Source organism: Cetorhinus maximus, chromosome 27 (assembly GCF_964194155.1).
Source record: "Cetorhinus maximus chromosome 27, sCetMax3.hap1.1, whole genome shotgun sequence".
Taxonomy (NCBI): domain Eukaryota; kingdom Metazoa; phylum Chordata; class Chondrichthyes; order Lamniformes; family Cetorhinidae; genus Cetorhinus; species Cetorhinus maximus.
Window position 1 is genome coordinate 17,034,522 of NC_135905.1, and position 14,018 is coordinate 17,048,539.

Sequence of the window (14,018 nt, forward strand, 5' to 3'; positions counted from 1 at the left end):
CTGTGTGACTTTAACTTTTAAAAGTTTAGTTCCATTTGATATAAGTTGCAGCATTCAAAAAGTGACAGTCACATTGAAGGCCACAGGCAATGCTTGCCTAACAGGTCCACTGGGAAAGAGATAAAAACAAAAAACTACTGCGGATGCTGGAAATCCAAAACAAAAACAGAATTACCTGGCAAAACTCAGCAGGTCTGGCAGCATCGGTGGAGAAGAAAAGAGTCGACGTTTTGAGTCCACATGACCCTTCAACAGAACTGAGTATAGTTAGGAGAGGGGTGAAATATAAGCTGGTTTAAGATGGGGGGGCGGGGGAGAGAAGTTGAGGGTGGGGTGGTTGTAGGGACAAGCAAGCAGTGATAGGAGCAGATAATCAAAAGATGTCACAGACGAAAGGATCAAAGAGGTGTTGAAGGTGGTGATATTATCTAAGAAAAGTGCTAATTAAGAGTGGATGGCAGGACACTCAAGGTACAGCTCTAGTGGGGGTGGGGTGGGATTTCTGTATCTGTGTGTTAAGAAAGGCCAAATGAAGTTTTAGTTTCACTTTAAAAGACTGCTTGCATTTCTAATGAGAAGTTTACGCCCCCTATAAAATAAAAGTAAACACACAAGAGTAGATAGAATAGTGTTGTTGCCTAGCAACAGAGGGCCAGATAGGCAGGTTCCTCCCTCAGACATATACATATAAGGAAATAGCAGTTTTAAGTTCAATTGAAGCCAGGACCCCAGAGAGACTGGACAGTAGGAGAGGGAACTGCAGATTTCCCTAACGAACAAAAAGGTCCCAAGTGAAGAAAAACCCCAAAAATCCAGGAGAGTGGACGAGGGGAAAGTTCAAAGGAGACCTTGTAGTCAAAGGAAGGACTGGAACCTGGGAAAAGGTCCTGTTAAGTGAAGTTAAGAGTGAGGGGCAGAGAGAAAGGCTCCAAGCTTCAGATTTAAAGTGAAAACAGCTTGAAAGGAGGTTCAAAGAGACAACGGAAGGTCTATAATTCTTTGCTATGGACATGTGAAGCAATGGTGTACTGTTGAGGCTGAGTTAGTGAGAGAGAGTGCATGGAGGACAGCTTGAATGCATGTGGTGACCCAGGGAAGAAGAACATCAGAAGGAGAGTTCAATTCCCTGTGGAAGGTGTCTGAGAGAAAATGTCAGTTTGGGACGAGATTCCAAGGCGAGGTCTTGGAGAGCAGAGAGTGGAAACCCTCGTGTAAAGGACAGAATTCAGTGAGACTGATTGGCTCATGGTGTGACAAGCGTTTGGGGGGAGTTGAGGAGAGACCCATAGCATCTAGTTGAGGTGGCATCTGTCACTTGAGGTCAGACTGTGGTTTGTCTGACCACAGGGTGCCATAGGTTTAAATGGACTGGGTACTTACTGTGAACATCAAAGTATAAGAGAGCTTTTGTAACTTGTGTTATCCTTACAAATCCGTATACATCTGGAAAGGTGTAGTTGTGGGTGAAGGAGTATGGTAATATAGTTCATCTTGTTGAATAAATGCTTTATTCTTTTTTTTAAAAGTTCATCAGCTGACCCCGTGCCTCTGTTCAGTAGCTACTCTCCTCTGTATCTAAACAAACAAATAAAAGTTAGGATCTATCAAGCTGGGTTCCACTCTGGGATCAGGCTTATCCAGGGGTAACATCAGCTGGGGATCGTAACAATTGCACAAACTTTCACATGGGCCAAAGGCCACCACTTTCGGACCTGAAAAGTACCCAGTCTACCTCAAATTACCCTGGAAAGGCAACATACCTCAAAAATTTGAACAACAGGTTAAGCAAGTCATTTCACGCTGTTACTATGCAGTGGTGCCACGAGTGGCATTTTCCACTGATAGGATACTGCCATCAATCCAAAACGTTCTGCCTGCCACACAATTGAGCAACCTTGCATATGAATTTCAGTGCCGGTGCACTGCTGGGTATGTAGGCCGTATGTTCCAATGGTTGGCTGATCAAATTAAACAACATGTTTCTTCAGCTGTTTGCAATAGAGTAACACACCGTACTCATGCCTGCACTGGCAAAACTGAAAACAAAATGACTACCATTAAATATGATTCTGTGATTGGGCAGCACTTGCTGAACAATCCTGGGTGCGCCAATAGCTACACTAACAACAAATTTAAGCTAATCAGTCAAGCTTATAACATGGCTCATTTATGCTTGCTGGAAGCAGCATACATTTATTAAAAATCAACTTTTAAAAACTTTTTCATTAACTTTTTCATTTCCATCTCTTTTATTTCACTCTTATTCCAATTTTTCTTTCCTTCTGTTTATATCCCACACACACGTTATCCCTTTATTTGTTATCCTATGTTAGTACCCAATTACATGACACCTCAAAATTACATTTCTCATTCTCATGTTTCAATCCATTCATGGCCTATGACCTGTCACTCTTGAAAGTCTTCTCCAGCCTTATAAATCTCCTCCATCTCTACCCTTTTGTGCAACCCCCAATCTCTTTTGCTCACCATTGCCCAAATCCCTCTTCCACATTGGCAGGTGTGACTTCAGTTGTCTCTGTCTTACACCTACAATTCCCTTCCTAATCCACACCAACTTTCCTCTTGAGTCTCCTCCTTTAAGACCTTTCTTGAAAGCCAGCTCCTTAACCAAACTTTTAGACTTTCCTCCTAATATCACATCATTCACTCAGCATTGAGTTTTATTATTGATTATTACATTTCTATGCAGCTTGTTATATAATAACCTTATTTAAAGGTAAGTTCTGAATTTGAATTTTTTTGGTGTTTACTTTGCACATTGACCAAAAAATAACCCAGAATGTGGGTTAAAGTCTTTAAAATTCCTGTTGAACATGTGCATTGACCAGTATTGTCAAGACTGAAAACATATTTGGATTCAAATTAGTTCCAAATGCCTAACTCAAATTGATTTACTTGGAGCCATGGCAATCGAGATGAAATGTATTATACTCTTAATAGCCATTATTTATTTTGTGTGTAGTGCTGACGTTTTTTCTCGAAAACAAAACTAACCGAACATTTAATTAATTCTATATTTATTTAAAATTAGAAAATCTCCTCTGGCATTGCTCACAGTAAATTGGGAGGATATGTTATTTTATAAGAGAAAGAATTTTGTATCAAATAAAACATAGCATCTTATTGCGTAATTTAGAGGGGCAAAGGGATTGCTGTAAGTAGGCACATCCTGAAGTCAATTAGAGGTAATTGCTGTGGATAAGGGAAATTTGTATGCAAGTTGACAGTTGATTGTAAATCTCTTGCTCCTTCCCTTGGGAAAAGACTAGATATTGAATGTTGGAACAAACCAACAGGAAATGACTGTCCTTTTTAATAAAAAATAATTTTTTGATAAATTATTCGTTCATTGGTTCATTCCCTTCTATTTCCATTGAGATTTTTTGTTTTATGAATATGATATTTGAACCAATCCAAGTGAGAGAATGACAGCTCAGCATGAGTGATACTTTGACATGCGATATTTTTCAGGCACATGCCATGTACTGATTAAAAGAACTGCCTTTTGCTTGTTTGCTTATGCATATTAGTGCAGTTTATCCAAAATGATAATGAGTTGCCATTGCATACTTACCGTAGGGAGATTTCCTCTGTATACTAAGTGCATTGACATCACAAACCTATTTCTTATAAAATGCTACCCACTTCCCACCAATCTCACGTTCATGAACTTGCTCTTGTTCTCATTCAGTTTTCCTCCCTTTCATCCCTTTGTTACTTTTGGAGGTAATGGTATATTATGAAGTGTAGCCTCATTAGTTCTGGTAGCCTTCTGGTACTTTTACAAGCAACTATTCCTTCATGAGTAAGTAGACATTCGATACATAATGATGACATTATATAGGAACATATATCAGTCTTTGCCTGTGTTCACGATGCGCACACTCTAACTTTCTACAGTGTCAGCTGTGGCTCACCTGGCAGTGCTCTGTCCTCTGAGTCACAAGTTTCTGGGTTCAAGTTCCACTCCAGGGTTTAAGCACAAAAATCAAGGTTGACACTCTGGTGCAGTCTGATGGGGCACTGCACTATCGGTCTTTCAAACGAGATGTTAAACCAAGACCCCATCTATCTGCTCAGGTGGATGCAAAAGACCCCATGTAACTATTTCGGGGAAGAGCAGGGGAGTTCTCCCCAATGTCTTGGCCAATATTTATTCCTCAATCAACATCACAAAAATAGATTATGTGGTCATTATCACATTGCTGTTTGTGGAAGTTGTTGTGCACGTATAGGCTGCTGTATTTCCTACATTACAACAGTGACTACACTTCAAAAAGTACTTTATTAGCTGTAAAGTGCTTTGAGATGTCTGGTGGTTGTGAAATGTGCTATATAAATTCTTTAGGGATCATTGGATAGAAATCATGGAACCTTGGCAATTTTTTGCCCAATTCAAATTTAGTGACGTTGGGTGGAATTTTAATATAATAAACCTGCTTGCATCGGGGAGGCCAGCAGTGGGTCAGAAACCCGTTTCTCAGAGAAGTTGGCATTTCCCTGGCTCTTTAACTCAGCTTTGGCATTAGCATCCCACTTTTAGGTTTCAGGATCTATCATTGAGTGCGGGCATGTTGACAACTCACATCTATCAAAAGAAGGATTTCTACTTAAAAGGATCTCAGCATGGGTCAGAGTGGCTGAATTCTATATTGCTTCTTGAGGCTTCAGCAACCAAAGGAATGGAAAGGAGATGTGGGAGCATCTCTGACTCTTACCTGGAGGCCCTGCTGTTGGATCGAGGGACTGAAGTAAAGTGCTGTGCTTTTTCAATAGAGGGGAAGAAGAAGTCAGTCTCTCAAACCAAGCAGGCATAGATGGAAGTGGCCGAGGAAGTGAACAGCAAGCATGCTATCCTCAAACCTGGATACATTCCCCAAGATGTCAGTGACCTCATGAGGGCAGGAAAGATGAGTGGCATCCTACTTTCAGATGCCAACCCCCACAATGACTGTCCCAACATTCTCCTGCCCAGAACTCCTTTGACCAACATTCCTTGCAGCTCCATTCATTCCTTTCCCTCTCCAGACATCGCCTCACATCCCAATCTGAACAACCAACATTGTTGTTCACTCTGATTTTGTGATCTCACAGCCACCCCTCACATTCATCCTTTGCAATTAGTATCAATCCCTCCTTTCCATACAATCCATTTTCACACTCATAACTCACTGCATTCTTTTCTTGTAAGAAAAGACAACACACAACTCTAGGGGGACAAAGAGAACTGGTACTAGTCCTCCAGTGATTGCCAAATTGAAGTTCACTGACAATTCACTATGAAGGTGGTGTTGTTCCAGGCAACTCTAGATATCAGCAATGACCTGTCAGGAAAGCCTGATTCTCATGAGGTACAGGTGCTCAGACATGTTGAAAAAACTGATCTTTTGTCTGTAGACTCCATGTGGTGTTGGGGATGAGGTGGGGCTATCTTCTCCTTTGAACTGTGGATCTGTGTCCATCCCTTCTGGCCTGTGGAGTGCTATGTGGCTGAGGAGAAGGCAGCTTATGCTGTTGGTGTTGATGTTGCTGCTTCTGTTGTTCCTCATCAGAGGTTCATGGTGGAGCTGCATAAGCTCCTCCTCCTGCTGAAGGCTGACAGCAGGGAAGATCAGATCAAGGTATGTAAAGTCCAAGCTAGGTGAATTGGTCTTCCAAAAAGTTGGAAGTCACCTGTCAAATAGTGAGAGCGCACATTCAGAACAAGTACTGTGAGCACATTTTTTTTTATTCGTTCATGGGATGTGGGCTTCGCTGGCTGGGCCAGCATTTATTGCCCATATCTAGTTGCCCTTGAGAAGGTGGTGGTGAGCTGCCTTCTTGAACTGCTGCAGTCCATGTGGTGTGGGTACACCCACAGTGCTATTAGGGAGGGAGTTCCAGGACTTTGACCCAGTGACAGTGAAGGAACGGCGATATATTTCCAAGTCAGGATGGTAAGTGACTTGGAGGGGAACTTCTAGGTGGTGGTTTTCCCATCTATCTGCTGCCCTTATCTTTCTAGATGGTAGTGGTCATGGGTTTGGAAGGTGCTGTCGAAGAAACCTTGGTGAATTCATGCAGTACATGTTGTAGATGGCACACACTGCTGCTACTGTGCGTCGGTGGTGTAGGGATTGAATGTTTGTGAATGTGGTGCCAGTCAAGCGGACTGCTTTGTCTGGGATGGTGTCAAGCTTCTTGAGTTGTTGGAGCTGCACTCATCCAGGTAAGTGGAGGGTATTCCATCACACTCCTGACTTGTGCCTTGTAGATGGTGGACAGGCTTTGGGGAGTCAGGAGGTGAGTTACTTGTCACTATATTCCTAGCCTCTGACCTGCTCTTGTAGCCACAGCATTTATATGGCTAGTCCAGTTCAGTTTCTGGATAATGGTAACCCCCAGGATGTTGATAGTGGGGGATTCGGTAATGCCATTGAACATCAAGGGATGATGGTTGGAATCTCCCTTGTTGGAGATGGTCATTGCCTGACACTTGTGTGGTGTGAATGTTAGTTGCTACTTGTCAGCCCAAGCCTGGACATTGTCCAGGTCTTGCTGCATTTGGACATAGACCTGCTTCAGTATCTGAGGAGTCACGAATGGTGCTGAACATTGTGCAATCATCAGCAAACAACCCCACCTCTGATCTTATGATGGAAGGAAGGTCATTGATGAAGCAGCTGAAGATGGTTGGGCTGAGGATGCTACCCTGAGGAACTTCTACAGTGATGTCCTGGAGCTGTGATGACTGACCTCCAACAGCCACAACCATCTTCCTTTGTGCTAGGTATGACTCCAACCAGCGGACAGCTTTCCCCCTGATTCCCATTGACTCCAGTTTTGCTAGGGCTCCTTGATGCCACACTCGGTCAAATGCTGCCTTGATATCAAAGACAGTCACTCTCACCTCACCTCGGGAGTTCAGCTCTTTTGTCCGTGTTTGAATCAAGGCTATAATGAGGTCAGGAGCTGAGTGGCCCTGATGGGACCCAAACTGGGCATCAGTGAGCAGATTATTGCTAAGCAAGTGCCGCTTGATAGCACTGTTGATGACCCCTTCCATTACTTTACTGATGGAGAGTAGACTGATGGGATTGTAATTGGCCGGGTTGGATTTATCCTGCTTTTTGTGTACAGGACATACCTGGGCAATTTTCCACATAGCCAGGTAGATGCCAGTGTTGTAGCTGTACTGGAACAGCTTGGCTAGGGGCGTTGCAAGTTCTGGAGCAAAATCTTCAGCACTATTGCTGGAATATTGTCAGGGCCCATAGCCTTTGCAGTATTCAGTGCCATCGGTCGTTTCTTGATATCACATGGAGTGAATTGAATTGGCTGAAGACTGGCATCTGTGATGCTGGAAACCTCTGAAGGAGGCCGAGATGGATCATCCACTCAGTACTTCTAGCTGAAGATTGTAGCAAATGCTTCAGCCTTATCCTTTGCATTGATGTGCCGGGCTCCTCCATCATTGAGTATGGGGATGTTTGTGGAGCCTCCTCCTCCAGTGAATTGTTTAATTGTCCACCACCATTCACGACTGGATGTGGCAGGACTGCAGAGCTTAGATCTGATCCATTGGTTGTGGGATCGCTTAGCCCTGTCTATCACTTGCTGCTTATGCTGTTTGGCATGCAAGTAGTCCTGTGTTATAGCTTCACCAGGTTGACACCTCATTTTTAGGTATGCCTGTTGCTGCTCCTGGCTTGCCCTCCTGCACTCTTCATTGAACCAGGATTGATCCCCTGATTTGATGGTAATGGTAGAATGAGGGGTATGCTGGGCCATGAGGTTACTGACTGTGTTTGAGTACAATTCTGCTGCTGCTGATGGCCCACCGCGCCTCATGGATGCCCAGTCTTGAGTTGCTAGATCTGTTCAAAATCTATTCCATTTAGCACGGTGGTAATGCTACACAACACTATGGAGGGTATCCTCAATGTGAAGGCGGGACTTCATCCCCACAACGACTGTGCGGTGGTCACTCCTACCGATACTGTTGTGGACAGATGCATCTGCGGCAGGTAGGTTGGTGAGGATGAGGTCAAGTATGTTTTTCCCTCTTGTTGGTTCCTTTGCCACCTGCCGCAGATCCAGTCTAGCAGCTATGTCCTTTAGGACTTTGCCAGCTCGGTCAGTAGTGGTGCTACCGAGCCACTCTTGGTGGTGGACATTGAAGTCCCCCACCCAGAGTACATTCTGCACCCTTGCCACCCTCAGTACCTCTTCCAAGTGGTGTTCAACATGGAGGAGCACTGATTCATCAGCTGAGGGAGGGCGGTGTGTGGTAATGAGCAGCAGGTTTCCTTGCCCATGTTTGACCTGATGCCATGAGACTTCATGGGGTCCAGAGTCGATGTTGAGGACTCCCAGGGCAACTCCCTCCCAACTGTATACCACTGTGCCACCACCTCTGTTGGGTCTGTCCTGCTGATGGGACAAGACATACCCAAGGATGGTGATGGTGATGCCTGGGACATTATCTGTAAGGTATGATTGCATGAGGATGACTATGTCAGGCTGTTGCTTGACTAGTCTGTGAGGCAGCTCTCCCAAATTTGTCGCTAGCTCCCAGATGTTAGTAAGGAGGACTTTGCAGGATCGACAGGGCTGAGATTACCATTATCATTTCCGGTGCGTAGGTCGATGCCGGGTGGTCTGAAGGTTTCATTCCTTTTTTGTGACTTTGTAGCGGTTTGTTACAACTGAGTGGCTTGCTCGGCCATTTCAGAGGGCATTTAAGAGTCAACCACATTGCTGTGGGTCTGGAGCCATGTGGATGCCAGACCAGGTAAGGACGACAGATTTCTTTCCCTAAAGGGCATTAGTAAACCAGGTGGGTTTTTACAACAATCAACAATGGTTTCATGGTCATCATTAGACTTTTAATTCCAGATATTTATTGAATTCAAATTCCGCCATCTGCCATGGCAGGATTCAAACCCACCAGAGAATTACCCTGCGTCTCTGGATCACTTGTCCAGTGACAATACCACTACACCATCACCTCCCCCAAAGTTAATGCCTTTCACATAGGCAGGCCAGCACCTGTGCAGTTTCACTTTTTACAGGTATTCAAGTCTGTCATTTTAATTGGTCAATGGCTCCTCACACTGCTCTCGCTTTCTTGACCCAGGCAAGCTCCACAGAGCTTGGGAAACTTGCTGGTTGTTAAGGTCAGAATCCTGAGTTAAAGTCACAATTAATTGCTTGTTTGCATAAATCACTGACACAACATCTCCATGGGTGTTTCCCGCTTGCCTTGTGACATTCCCTGATAAAACCTGAAAGTGGGCACGATTATGTCAGATTTCAGACCCACCATCATTTTGCGGCCATTTAAACCCCCCCAACTCAGCAGTTAAATATCTGCCTATTGAGGCTAATTTTAATGATTCCATTTCCACCTCATAACTAGTCAAAAACTAAAAATCAAACATTGGAGCCTTTTCACCTGAATGGCTGAGTATCTCACAATTCAGCAGTGTATGTATGTCTGAGTTCTGAGGAAATTCATTATTTTATATATTTTTAAGGTGGCAAAAAAAGGGTGAAATTTTATGTCCACCCCTTGGGAGCCGGACTGGCAGCCATTAAAACAGCCACCATGGTGGTAGAGCACCATGCCCATCACCTATCCACCACCACTGGTACTTTATCAGCTGTGGGGAGGCATCAGACAGCCTGCTTACCCATGGGCCAATTTGAGTCCCTTACGTGGCCAATTAATGGCCACTTAAGGGCTGCCCTCCAATCGCCAGCAGGTTCCTAGGCCAAGTGGCAAGGCTGCCAGGTAAAACCTGCTAGTCTTGGTGCTGGCTGGGGGGAGGGAGGGTGCCTTCTGTTTGGTCATCCTCTGGCCAATAGGGGCCCTCCCCAAAGTAGCGTCCCACCCCCAAGCCCTGCTGAATCCAGCCCCCAAAACCCCTCACCAGGGCCTGCTAGCCTGTTGCTGGTGAAACCTGGGACTTAACTTGGATGTCTGATGGCATGGTTCCTGTTCATTGGGTTCTGCCAGCAGCACCAGCAGTGAACACCATGTCTGGTAACGCTGCTGGGGCTAGATAGCGGCCAGCCATCTAATTGGCCAGCAGCTCTGAGCGGGTTGTCCTCCCAGATGGGGGTGGAAATCCCACCCTGAGCCAATTAACGGGCTCAGGATCATAAAACTGGTTCGGGGTTTCCTGGCCAAGTGTAAGGAGGCTCTCCCCAACTTTTAAGCTGTGGAGCGGGGCCACCTGCTCTGCATACAGTGCCTTTCCCAATATGTTTGGCCTTTAAGCCAAGTGGGGAGTATTTCCTCTGTTGTGCATAAAATTGTACATAATTGGAAGATTTTAGATTAGGTGGCACTTACCATTCAGCTAGAAAGCATAAGCACAAGAAATCTTCTCAGGTTATAAAGTCACTACACTGAGCCTAGAGAATCTTCCATCCCATCCCTCCAAAACTTGCTTGTGAGTGGGTAAATGGAAAATGCTGTAAATGCTCAGCAGGGTTGACCTGTTGTACATTTCCAGCATGTTCTGTTTACATTTCAGATTTCCTGCATCCGCGATATTTTGCCTTTGTATTTGTGATTGAGTGAGCCTGGTTTTTGTACTGGTACAGTGCTCAGTAAAGGAAGCCAGTTGTTTATGTGTCTACAAATGCTGGGTTAAGAGAGCTGGATTTATTACTGTAAGTGCAAGGAGCCAGATCACCCAACGGATCTCCTGATATTGGAACTAATTGAGCTCTGCTGTATTTCGTAATCACTTTTAAAATCCCAACGCTAGCCAGCTCTTGGGCTTTTTTATTTTTGCCATTCCAGCTCCCTTGAAACAACAACTTGCATGTGCATCGCTCTTTTAACGGAGTAAAACTTCAAAGGCGCATCACAGGAGTGTAATGTAGACAAAGTTTGACATCGAGTCACGTAAAGAGAAATTGGGCAAGTGACCAAAAACTTGGTTAAAGAGATAGGTTTCTTAACAGAAGAGAGAGAGGTGGAGAGGTTTTGGGAGAGAATTCCAGTGTTAAGGGCCTAGACAGCTTGTAGAATGACCACCAATGGTGGAACGATATTAATCGGAGATGTGTAAGAGGCCAGCTTTATGACCCACATTAAAGTACCGCATCTAATACCTAATTTTCGGATCAGCATTCGTTATCTTTTCATACTTCTGTGAACCTCTGAATATTTTTCTGTATTAAAGGCAATGTATAAATGCAAATTGGTGCTATTTTTCCAAACTCTAACCGAACAATGCATGTCACTATGGTAAGAGAGATTGCTTCTCTTCCCTCCTTCCGTCTTATACAACCAATATAAGTCAAAGCACTACAGAAGATTGCTGAGTTTTTTTAAAAATGTACTCACTGAGCCTGAATCAGCAGAAATTATTAAATATCTTTGTCTCAATGATTTGCCTGCTGCCAGCAGCAGACAGCCACTTCAATAGCACTCCCTACACAAGTACAAGATTAAACTGCAAAGGCACATGGCAACCCACCCATCCAAATAGAAATGACTGGCTTGACAAAAAGACCTAAGCATCTCTCGTAATAGTCTTCCCAAACCACTACTGTTTCCTTTCCAGACAAGTCATGATCCAGAGCTCTCTGTAATTCTGTAGCTTATGTTTAAAAAAAGAGTTAATATGAAAATCAACTCAAGCTAGTGAACAAGCACAATAATGTAATGCTAATTGAACGTGATGAATTTAACTTCTGTGAATGTTGGCATATGTTTACTTTGGGTTTGGCCGGTGCTGATGAGGTGACATATCTGTGACACTAATTATACTACATTTTGTTTTATAGTGATACAGTAGTAGGAAAATGGCCCAAGTACTTAATACCCAGTGGAGCAAAGCAATTACCAGCTTTTCAGGGCTAGAATAGAAAAGGATATTGAGCTTCCAATCCTCATTAGATTCCTCAAGGCCAAGAAATTACTCTTTTCAGCTCCATGCTGATTTCAATATCTGAATCTGAATTTAGCAGTTTGGCTTCTCTGTTAAGCCAAGGTGCTTTCAACATCAGTAGCTCTTGTTAGACTCAGATGTTGAACCTTAACTCCTTCATTTCCAGCAGTATTTTGCGGTGTGATATTGAACTGTATCAAGAAAGTCTGACTTTCTGTCATTGGTTTCTACTGTGATAAGCAATTTCAGCCAGGATGGATTTAGTTGCATCTATGAGCTAAGGAAGGGAACAATCAGTCAATATTTTCTTGACTAATGTTGACAATAAAATGAGGGTTTAAAAAACTCTTGTGCCCTCAAAGGAGGGACATTCGTAAGGAAATAAATTATTAATTGATATAAGTTGTGGAAAGTAGCAAACAGATTTCAGCTGCAGATTTCCTGGTCACATTATCTTGTATGTATTGCAAGTTGACCAAATTGTCACTGAAATGGAAGTCTCAAATAATCTATCAAATGCATTTTACTTAGGTTTTCTGTGGGGAAATCATTTTATTTATGTTGTTTTAAAAAGATAATTTTGAAGAAAATAATTCCAGTCTTATCCAAATGACAGCTGAAGAAGTGTAGTTTGAGCCTAATCTGACTATACCAAATGTACAGGGCCATAATTTGCTCTCAATGTAACAGTGAGGCTAATGGCGCTCCCCTTATTTATGCACAAAAGCAGCAACTTCAGGCAAGGGGGCAGATATGAGATTAAATGTGGAAATCTGGAAGTTTCTGTCTGAGATGTGATGCACCACTGTTAACTTTGCAAAAATGTCATCTCACTATCTGCCTCAAGTGACATTCATGTGCTTAATAATGTGATAGGTGCTAATTACTGCCAAACAACCTGACACTGAAAATTAACTATTACAAGTGTGGCATCTCATTTCTTCAAATTTTAATTGTTTGAGATTTTTAAACAGTAAAATTAAATTAAAACTTGTCCTTTTTGCTTCTTTTTCTTCTTCTCTTAATCGTCTGTTTTTTTTTGTTATCTTATTTGGCATTAATTTAATTTAATTGGTTGAGGAGATGCACAGTTGACAGTTGCTTGCCCTGTTCACTCGGGTCTCAGATGCCCTATTTCCCTCACTGCATTGTTATTAGTTCATATATTTCAGCGATTTGCAATGCAAAACATCATTACGATTAAATGGTCAAAGGCAAGTCTAACCATTTGTTGCTCTGCTACATGAAAATTACGACCCAAAATGTTATCTCTCAAGCTATTTGACCTTAAGATGTGCAACCTGAAGGAGACTGGATGTTTCAAAAAAGCTTTTGTCATGCATGGCAAAGGCTACAAAACAATTTGGGTTATTGTGGTGCCATATCAAATATATGGGGAGAAAAATAATTTAAATAAGAAAGCTGCTGCTTTAAGCAGAACTTCCATCAGGCTTGGACTCAATTGGATTGAACTGGAGTTACCTCGTTTGTTTAGATAACTTTTTACTGCTTGGATATAATATGACTGCTTTCCACCTATGATATTGATGATTTTCCTCTGGAATATCTTAGATTTTGACACCTTTCACATTAGCCTCAACTTAGAGGTGGCACCCCCATTTCTGATTTGGAAGGCTAAGAGTTTATGTTGCATTGAAGGACATGAGCACCTTATCCAGATTGACACTTCAGTCAATGCTAAGGGAGTGCTACACTATCTGAGGGTGGCACATTTCAGGTGAGTGATTAAACGGAGGCTTGTCTGCCCTCTCAGGTAAAATACTCCATGGCACTGTTTGGGGGGATTCACTTATTCTCTTTCATTGTCCTAGCTAAAATTTGTTCCTCAATCAACACCATTATAAACACATTATCTGGTCATTTATGTAGGTGTTATTTGTGGGTCCCTGCTGTGCAGTTTGGTTGGAGTATTCCTCTGTAATACAATAATGTTTATACTTCAAAAACTCTTCATTGTCTGTAATGCCCTCTGGGATATCTTGATATAGTGAAAGCCAGCATATAAATAATGCAAGTTCTTTCTTATTTGTGTCTTGTGTCTCAAAATCTAAGGTATGCCTTTTATGCTCTTAGCTCAATTTTACA

The 14,018-nt window shown here is 42.9% G+C and overlaps 1 protein-coding gene across 1 annotated transcript in view; it reads left to right on the forward strand.

The window, feature by feature from the left end:
- Positions 1 to 14,018, forward strand: part of lrmda (leucine rich melanocyte differentiation associated) — a 1,010,599-nt gene that overhangs the window by 663,760 nt on the left and 332,821 nt on the right. The window lies entirely within an intron of this gene.